At 29.8% G+C, this 10,403-nt stretch overlaps 1 long non-coding RNA gene across 1 annotated transcript; it reads right to left on the reverse strand.

The window, feature by feature from the left end:
- Positions 1 to 4,796: 4,796 nt before the first annotated feature.
- On the reverse strand, positions 4,797 to 8,993 carry LOC120159013. Its single transcript, XR_005519308.1, has 3 exons — positions 8,810 to 8,993; positions 7,444 to 7,506; positions 4,797 to 4,904 (listed from the first exon to the last, which is right to left on the reverse strand). It is a non-coding gene; the product is annotated as an uncharacterized LOC120159013 (long non-coding RNA).
- Positions 8,994 to 10,403: the final 1,410 nt, after the last annotated feature.

Below are 10,403 nucleotides of genomic sequence, written 5' to 3' on the forward strand. Positions count from 1 at the left end.
TAGTTTAGCTTAACTCAACGGCGAGTGGCTAATTTCCAGTTAAAGTTTTCAAGTCAGATTTCAACTCAACGACATATGATATCCAGCTGACAGACTACCTAACTTGGCTTTCTCGTAAAGAGGAGTCACTCGAAGAACATATCACATGGCTTTCCCCTGAAGGGGAGTTATCCAAAAGATCATATCGCCTGGTTTAAACCAGTGAAGGGGAACCACCTGAAGAATATACCGATTGGCTTTCTCACGAAGTAGAGCCATCCAAAGAATCAAGATCAACTTAAACCATGAAGGGGAGTCATCTCACCTGAATTTCCCATGAAGGGTAGTCATCTAAAGAATTATGACCAGTTTAGACTCATGAAGGGGAGCCATCCTTCACTTGGAGGAACCGTTCATAACATAGATCAAAGCGAGAAGAGCTATCTATCAACGAAAACTTTCGAGTTCGATTCCATTCAGTTCGAGGGCATATCAACCGTATGGTAGCAGCGATGAGCTAATTTCTGGTTGAAATTTAAACCAAGGTTTTTAAGTCAATAAGAAGACCTAGGTTGGTTGCGATTTAGTAACAATGAACTATCTCCCAGCCTAATTTACGACATAGTTTAAGTCGAGAAAAAATGTTTGTTAACGAAAACATTCGAGTTCGATTACATTCAGATCGATATTTGATAAAAAGAGTCGACTACAACATTGAGTCAGATTTTAAACTCAGGAATCGATAACCCTCACAAGAACAGGCTTGCTTTCAAGTCCATTTATACCAAACGAAAATTTGTGTCTTTTTATCTTTGCCCTATTTTCGTTACACAATAATGGACAAATAAGGATAACTACAGATACCCATTTTCGTTTGAGACTTCAAAGGGCTTATTTAGTGTATATGATAATATATATAACAATTTCTAAATATACAATGTATATAGTTTTTGAAGATTATAGTATAGTTTTTGAAAATATTTTTTTGAAAACATATAATATATAGTTTTAAAAATGGTTTTGAAAACATATAATATAGTTTTTAAAAGACGGTTTTTGAAAACATATATAATGTAAATAATCTTTGAAAACATCTTATATTGCTTTTGAAATATAATATATATTATATAGTTTTTTAATATATACATATTATTATTAGTATTTTTATTTTCCTTTTATTTTTAAGGCCAAATAAGAGTCTGAGTCTAAAAGGAGTCACGATCCAACGAAGGTAAGGGTCGAAGTCAGGGCATGCCTGACGCAGCAGGCCAAGACCGGGAAGCAAAGAGTAAAGCTTGAATACCCAACAGGCTACTAAACTGGACAAACAAGAGACCCAAGGTCAACAACCAGGGAAGCCCCAGAACATTCTAGAATACACAATACCACCGGCAAGCAAATGGACGTCATGTGAAGACCACGCGCTGACCAAAACATCATTCCCAAATTTTCTCAATCGCGATTTCAGGGGAAAACTTCCCAAAACACTGACCGAAGCAACAATCAACACCAAAATTTGCAGCACAATTAAATCAAAACAAAATCGGGAATAAATATTTTCCTAAAATTCGGCCAACCTGAACACAATGAACCCAAGCAAATCGGGGATGAAGGAAACAACCCCCAGCGAGGGGCCATATATACCTGTATCGAATAATTTAAAAGGGTCAATTTTCGAACAGGAAAAACCTACAAAAAATTGAGAAAACGAGAGGGATACTTTGCTTTGTGATAGAATAGAGACTAGGAGACGAACGACCACCAGAACTCAAGGCACCGTCAGTAAAAAGGTGAGGCAGCCGAACAGTTTCGGCTTAGATCTACGCCGAGGGGAGTTATTTGATGATCTAGTCGGTAAGATTGGCTCGGGGGTGGCAATGGCTTTCGAATGAAAAGGATAGGGTGCTCTAGCCACCGTGGGTGGAGGCTGGAGTGGCGGTCGACGGTGGTCCGGACGATGGTTGGTCACCGGAGGGTGGCCGGTTTTCGAGCGGGTATAGGAGAGAGGTGAGAGAGTTTAGAAGAGAGAGATATTGTTTTTTTTAAGAAATGTGATTGAATGATATTTTTGTGATTTTAGGGGTATTTATAGGGGGACCTTGGTGTAATTACAATATTTTTAAATTATTTTTGTCATCCCTCTAATTTTGATGTTTAATTCTTTTTGGTCACATATTATAAATTGACCCTTGAATTTTGAATTATTTCAATTTAATCCTGATTATATTTCTTATATTTTGCAATTTAGTCCCCTAACCTTTTGTTTTTTCTCTTGCAGCTCATTTCTAGAATTACTTTGATCCATAAATATTAATTCGTTTCAATTTGATCCTTTAAATTTTTATTTATTTTTATTTGTTTCTTGTATTTCTTTTAAAATTTAACACTTTTTTCATTTTCATTTTCTCTTTCTAACATTTTTAGTTTTTTATTTTTTTATTTTCTTAATTTAACCTTTTTTTCTTCTCTTTGATTTAATTAATATTTTTTATTTTACAATCTAACATTTTTTGACTTTTTAGGGGCAATTTTAATCGATCAAAGTTAAGTGATTCAGATCGAATTTTAAATTTTAATTTAACTTTTAATTTTCACAATTAAGACAATCGAGAAATTAATTTGATACCGAAAGGGCAGTACAAGGGTGCTAATCCTTCTTTGACTGTAATCGAATCCCAAATCTGATATATTTCTCGAAAAGCACAGATCAGCTAAAATGGTTAATTAAGGTATCCAATCAACCTAATTTTAAATGATTGGTGGCAGCTTTAACACGTTTTATTTAAGTTAAAGCCCGATTTCGGGCCCACCCGATGGACAATTACGACAATATATATAAAAGCATAATGCATAAGTATGAGAAACAAGTAAGAGATATTGAAATTATGAGCTTAAAATCCAAAAATGTGTTAATAAAAACATCGTCACTAAGATATTGAATTAGTGGTGCATCCAAGATGTCACAAAAAAACATTTCCCACTAATTATTTTATGTTTATTCTCGGTGTCAAACAGTAATTGATGCAATCTTTCAATATCTTTTAAAACTATCATATAAAATATAAGAGATATAACAATAAGTGACAAATAATTGTTTTCGTCATGTTAAATATATTTTTTGTAGCATTGGTCAACATTTATATCTTATAAAATATTATGAATTAAATTGTCACGAATAAAACTTTTTATTGACAAATTGACAATGCCATTGATTCAAGTTATATTGTCACTAATATTTCCATTTCATTAATGACGATTTTACAATGTCACCTTTTTGTCCAAACGTCATTGAAAGGTTCTCCACTAATTTTTTTGGAGGTAAAATTTTGCTCCAAAGATATAGTGGCAAACATCAATAACCATTTTTTAAAATTGTCATAGAAGATATACCACCAATCACTAAAAGAAAATAAAAAACTTCATGTTTATAGTATATTTTATGACGTTATACGCAACTTCATTTAGAAATTTCGTCATATTGAAAATTTGTTGTAGTGACTAGAAATATTGATTAATATTTTATTTTTGGTACTCAAATTCTTTTGGGTCAGGTATTAATTTTCAATAATCTAGTCTCCTTAGCTATCTACTTTCCTAGGATATCCTTATCTTTAGTAGCAACAAGCCCTTTAGGGACTCGTATCCTCCTGACAACTTTCCCATTAGAGATTCTTTGGGACTTCTATGTTCATAATCTAATGTTATTTTTAACATAATTGGATTTTAAAGTTTGACCTTTTAAAAAACAGTTTGATCCACCTTTATTAAAACAAGCTTTGAGATCACCAAGTTCCTTCTAATGATCATCATGAATCTTTGAAAGTAAGTTATGGATATTTTGATTTTTCTTTTCAAACTCTTCAAGTTTGACTTGCATATCTTTCATATTACTTTCAATTTCAATGTTGGTCTTAGATAAAATATATATTTCATTTTCGAAATATTTTTCTTATGCTTTAAAAACAATCTCAAATTCTAAGGCAAACTCATCATAAGCCTCTTGTAGTTCATCAAAAGAATATTCATTTAAATTAGATGACCAAGAGGTTGTCATAGTTTATCCCTCAATGGCCACAAGATACAAGTTGGATACCTCTTGTTCTTTTTTATCAAAGCACTCTTCATTGCTCAAAGTAGCTACATGGGCCTTTTGTGCCTTCTTGGTAGACCTCATTTTATTTAGTTGACACTCAAATTTGATGTGCCACAATTTCTTGTATTCGTTCTCTTTGGTTTCTTTCTTAAAGCCCTCATTTCTTTGAAATATTATTCCCTTGTTAGACTTAATGAATCTTCTAAACCTTTTGGAAAACATTGTCATTTCTTAAGCTTCTTCCTCACTTAAATCACTCTCTTATTTTGTAGACTTGAGAGCAATTCCAACCTTCTTCTTTTCCATTTTCTTCTCTTCTTCTTTCTTGAATCTTATCTCATTGGTATGGAGAGAACCAATGAGATCATCAAGTGTAAGAACTTTTAAATCTTTGGCTTCTTCAGTAGTCAACGTCTTTGATTCCCAATATATTGGAAAGTTATGAAGAATTTTTTCATTATTTATTCATTTGGGTAGAATTTCCCAAAACCCTTCAACTTGTTGATTATGGAGGCAAATCAATTAGACAAGGCTTTGATGTCTTCGTCGAGTTTTATTTTAAAATTCTCATAGTTGAGTGTGAGAATATCAATATTAGATTCTTCACTTGGCTTGTACCTTCATGTGTGACTTCAAGATTATCTCAAATCTATTTCTCATTTAAGCATGAAGACACTATATTATATTCATCGAGGCCAAGTGAACAAAAGAGAATGCTTGGCCTTGAGTTGAACAAGTCTTCGATCTTCACCGGTCCATTACGACTTGTTCTTTGGTACAATAAGTTATCCTTGTACTTTTGAAGGAATGGATGGTCCATCGACGATGACATCTCAAACCAAATAATTATATCTTGAATAAATAACATAATCTTATTCTTCTAATATGAATAGTTTGTACCATTGAAATAAGAAGGCTTGAAAATGTATTGAGACTCATCATAAATTATGGAAGTAGATGAAGTGGTCATAGATAATAATAAGATTGAATTCTTCAAAGGATATTCTGAAGAGGTGGTTAAACCTTCCAATGAGTTAAGCTCGGATACTATTTTTTGAGTCAATCGATCCAAACAAATATGCAAGAGGGGGTGAATTTACAATTAAAAATTTGATGAAAGCTTTTTACAAGAATAAGGAAAACTGACACAAGGAATTTTAGAGCATGTCAACTTCTTCAATGAAGTATACACTCATTACCTTAGCTTCCACACTAAGGATTTCAACAAATTCACTAATTTTTTCAAACCTTTTAGGACAAGGTGTAATCTTACAACACACTAAGACTTGTACCCCAAAGTCTTAAGTGCGCAACACTTCTAGTAAGAGATAAAAAATAACAAACTTTTAGAAACTCTTCCAAGGAATGTGTTTGTTCCATTCAAAACAAATAGAACACTCGAGTGAATAATACAAAGAGTACAAAAGTGTCATATGAAAGAAATAAGAATGCAAGTACAAGTTGACTTAGAATTTGGCTCAACTTGAATGCTTTGACTTTCTATTCTTTTAATTTTGTCTTTATATGATGCTTAGGATATTGTTTTTTATACATATTCATTCAATTCTAGTCGTTTGGGTAGTTATAAGAGTTAATAGAGTTGTTGGGGATGAAGTTTCCCATAATAAATGATTCCTATATGCCAAGAGTATTGGTACTATAACCTTAAGTATTGATACTACGTGCATTATATACAAAAATATAGTCATTGGCAAGAGGAGTTTCAATACTATTCTCTGCAGTATCAATACTACAATTATAAGTACTATCAATACTACTGATAGTATCAGTTTCGTTTTTTGTATATTGGAATATGTTAAATTTCAAAACATAAGAGAAGTATCGGTACTACCATGTGGAATATCGATACTATATTGAGTATCAATACTATATGGAGTTTCAGTACCATTTTTGTATATTGTTTTGTCAAAGCAATAGGTAATATCGGTACTACTTGGTGATTTTAAAGCTATAACATCAATACTAAATCGATACCATAGGAACAATTTGGTATTGTTCTTATAGTATCAGTACTATAGTGTTGTAAAATAATTTTTGACTTGATTAATGTTTGAAACCCTTAGAAAATTTTGTTTTAAAATTATTTTCAAAATTTGACAAAATATTTCAAGTAAACAATGAGAAAGATTAAGTTTTTGATCTTACAAAAAATTTATATATATTCAAATTGAATATAATCTTAAAAATTATTAAATTTATTAATTACTTTTGGTATATCAAAATATCAAAGTATGTTTAAAAGATGCTTTGGTACCAATGTGTTAAAAGATAATGTCAAACATGGCAATCGAACAATAAAATAAACACTAAGAGTTTATGCGAAAAACTCTTTCGGGAAAATCACTAGTAGAATAGGAGAATTTTCACTAATATCAAAAATAGAAGAGTACAAGAGAAATCTCTCATGAAAAAATTAACATCTAACATTAATATGTAGTATATATTTATAAGGATAGTTACTTGATTACAAAGAAAACTTGTATAACAAAAAATCTACTCAAATTATGTTTCTTACTCTAAATCAACATATAGTAGAATAGGCTTATTAATTTCAATAAAAATAGATTTCATACTCCATAGTTTAGGTCAAACTCTAACGTTCTTCATAATTAAACTTAGAGAAACTTATTATATGGGTAAGTTTTTATTCATTCAAATCTTTAAAAAATAACTAGTCACTATTTCAAAAAAAAATATTTAAAGTTTATTTGTATAAAATATTACTAAACATTAGGTTTGATATAAATTTTATCATCGAACATTAATTTAGAGTAAATTGTATCATTGAGTTTTAGCTATGATTCAATTATAACACTAGGTCGTCAACTCATTAACGATAAAATGATAGAACTGTTTGGTGTTAACACGTGCTAGTGTGGAATATACAAAAATATTTTTTTATTCCACCTTATTATATTCTTCATCAAATTTGGAGTTTTTTTCATTTATCTTTAGTCATAATCAAAAACTATCACTCTCCATCATCTTTTATGATCACCCTAGACATCGATGAACTTGTCTCATTGTCTTCTACCATTGTTTTGCTTATATTTTTTTAATATCTATTTAAAATTCATAGAATTAAAAAAATCCATCATTTTCAAGGTTTGAGGGTTTTCTAATATTTGAATGATTTGAATTATTTGTTCAAAAATCTAAACATTACAAAGCATTCTTTCAAGAAGACAAACAATATACCTCAAAACTAGATTCATCCAATGACTAATAGAGGAGATGAAAGTATTATAATATCAAGCCTTTAGGAAAATATTCCTTGATTTTTAGTGAGTTTCATGAAAAAACTAATCTAACAAGAAGAAAAAGGAGGTAGAATGCGAACGTTCAAGTACCAATAGCAACCAATGGTGGTCATTGATTGATCAACAACGACAGTCAAAGTCTTCAACAATTGCCTGTAAGGACCAAAATGATACAAAAACTAAATACTAATCTGTAAAATAAAATATTTTAATATTTAGTGAAAAAATCGATACAAAAGCTAAAGTTCACGGGAAAATAGGATATTATATTTAAACCAAAATCAAGATTTAATACTATAATTGAAACATTTTAAAGTTCAGTCATAAACTCAATACATATCCTGAAGTTCTACTGTACTAACCTCAGATTAATAAATAAAATTCAAGGAAATATAATTACTTCAAACAAACACAAACAAATTCCATATTCATGTTTATTCAAATTTTCCCATATTTACCAGTTCAAAAAATCCAGCAAATTAAAGGCTTATTTAATTTAATTTAAATAGAAATTAAAAACAATAATTTTTATATTATATTCCAGTTAACTTATCACATTATTTTTTTTTCAAAATTCTTGAACTTTTAACTTTTGTGATATTAATTTTAATTGGTTATGTTTTCAAGATATATATTTAAAAATTATTATATTAAAAAATAAATAAAAAATATTTTAAAAACGTTTTTATCTAATATAAATTTAACTTAATAAAATCAGAGCTAAAAATATTCAACTGTTAAAAATCAAGGCGTGGAAAGTTTATTAGGTCACATTATCATTATTTCACTTCCATGCTGCTAAAATAATAAATACAAATATGGGATAACATCCTACAATTTTCATGGGGACCAATCTCCACTATCAAGGGATCGAGCTTTAAGTTTTATGAAAATCAGATTTAAAAGTGTTCATCAATCTAGGATTTCATGTTTGAATCATGGGATTTAATTCTTCAATTTTATATTATTTTTTTATGAACAAAACTTGTCAATAAGGAATTTGTTATGAACAAAACTGGCTTTCTGAATTGAAAGAAAAATTATAATAAATAAGGGATATTTTCTGAAGAAAAATTATTATAACTTGTCAATTGTATTGGTACAATAGCAAAAGACTTCTATTAAAATGAAGGCTTCATTAACATTAATATGTTTTAAAATTTTGATTGTGTGTATTCTTTTCCTTCAATTAAGATTAGGCATGTTTTTATCGAGGTACATAATTTGCTTTTAGATGTTTATAATATCAAATAAAATCAATTTGTCTAACAATATATATATATATATATGTGTGTGTGTGTGTGTGTAAATTTGATATAAGATAAACTATTACCTTTCTATCACATAATGAAAACCCTACAAAACCCAAGTAAAAACTCATGCAGAAGATGTCTAAACACATGAGTACCCAACAATACATATATGAAATACAGTAAAAAGCAAAACTCAAACTTACTTGATTTGGAGTTAGCCGTCGAATCTCCAGATTTTATTTATTTTATTTTGAGGAATAATATATTTAGCTACCAAAGGAGAAATTCAAAGGGATGGCATGATCCAAAATTGTGGATAATAAAGGATCAATGCGATCCCTTTGGATGCCTCCTCTAGCTGCTACCTTCTCTTCGCTCAGACGCTCTTCTTTTTTATTTCTCATTAGAAAGTGGTTTGGGAGGGGGAGAGGCCTTAAATATAAAAATATCGTCTTTTATTTTGGGTTTTAATTATATAAATTGGGAAATGTTAATTTACCAAACAATATATAAATAACCAGGGCTGAGTGCAGTACGGTAAGATATAGTACACGTTCAGTAAAAATATGTTTAAAATTAGAATATTAGAGCAATAATATTAGATCTCACAAATTTGATTTGTACCGATTATCCGAACCAATTTATCCGATCCGAGATATGATATAGACCCGGAAAAGATAACCTAAAATTAATCTGAAACATGAAATAATCTGAATAGAATTGAAAGAGACTTGAATTTTATTTGGACCGAAAACAACCCGAATTGAAATTAACCCGAACAAAAAGCAATCCAAACTGAAAGTAACATGAACAAAATAAAAACAAATTTAGTTTACCCATAAATAAGTTGAATCGAAATTTAACCCAATTTTAACCTGATAATTGAGTATAAGTGAATGGATAATTTATTTATTTATTTATTTATTTATTATTATCTATTTTTAGCATTGATAAATAGTAAAATGATGTATGTTTTATTCTATTTTATATTATACAACTAGTTAATCATCACTTCAAGTAATAGTTTGGTTCAACATAATTTTTCCTAAGTTATAAACCCATCTTTTATATCTGATAAAATAACTTCTAGCTCTGAATATGGACCGTGACTATATATTCACATAAAACACTTGATTTAAAGATTTATTGATTATATTGATTAAGACTAAAACTTCTAGTTCTAAATTTAGGATGTGACAATATATATTCACATAAAATTCTTGAATTATAAGTAATAAAGAGCGTCACCAAAAGTTATGAAGACGAAGAGCAACCCGAAAATCTAATGGTTGACCTCAACCAAAACTAACCGAACCGATATTAACCCGACTCGAAGTCAATCGATCCAATATTAACTCGATCCGAAAACTAACTGATTTGATTTTGATCCGACCCGATACCTGACCTAAATTGAATTTTCGTATATCCGAACTGAATCTGAACCAGATCTGATCCGATCTGAACCAAATCTAACAAAATAGTCTAGACCTAAAATGATATGATTCAAAATAAATCGATTCAAACTCGGTCCGAATGATCCAACTACCACCTCTAGACATTATTATTAATAGAAACAATTTTAGACCTGGAACATTAATCATAAAAAAATATATATTATTAATGGAAAAAGTTTTTACTTGAGAGGGTCAGCTATCCATTCTTACAAATTCCCAACAACTTGGTGGGTTGGAAACAATAATTTTACTTGTCATTTGCTTATTTTAATGAAGGTTTGTGGTCCATTCATGTTTCAAGGGATATACATTTTCATTTTATAAATTTATTTATTTACGATCA

The sequence above is a fragment of the Hibiscus syriacus genome, unplaced genomic scaffold (assembly GCF_006381635.1).
Source record: "Hibiscus syriacus cultivar Baekdansim isolate YM2019G1 unplaced genomic scaffold, ASM638163v2 tig00111338_pilon, whole genome shotgun sequence".
NCBI lineage: Eukaryota > Viridiplantae > Streptophyta > Magnoliopsida > Malvales > Malvaceae > Hibiscus > Hibiscus syriacus.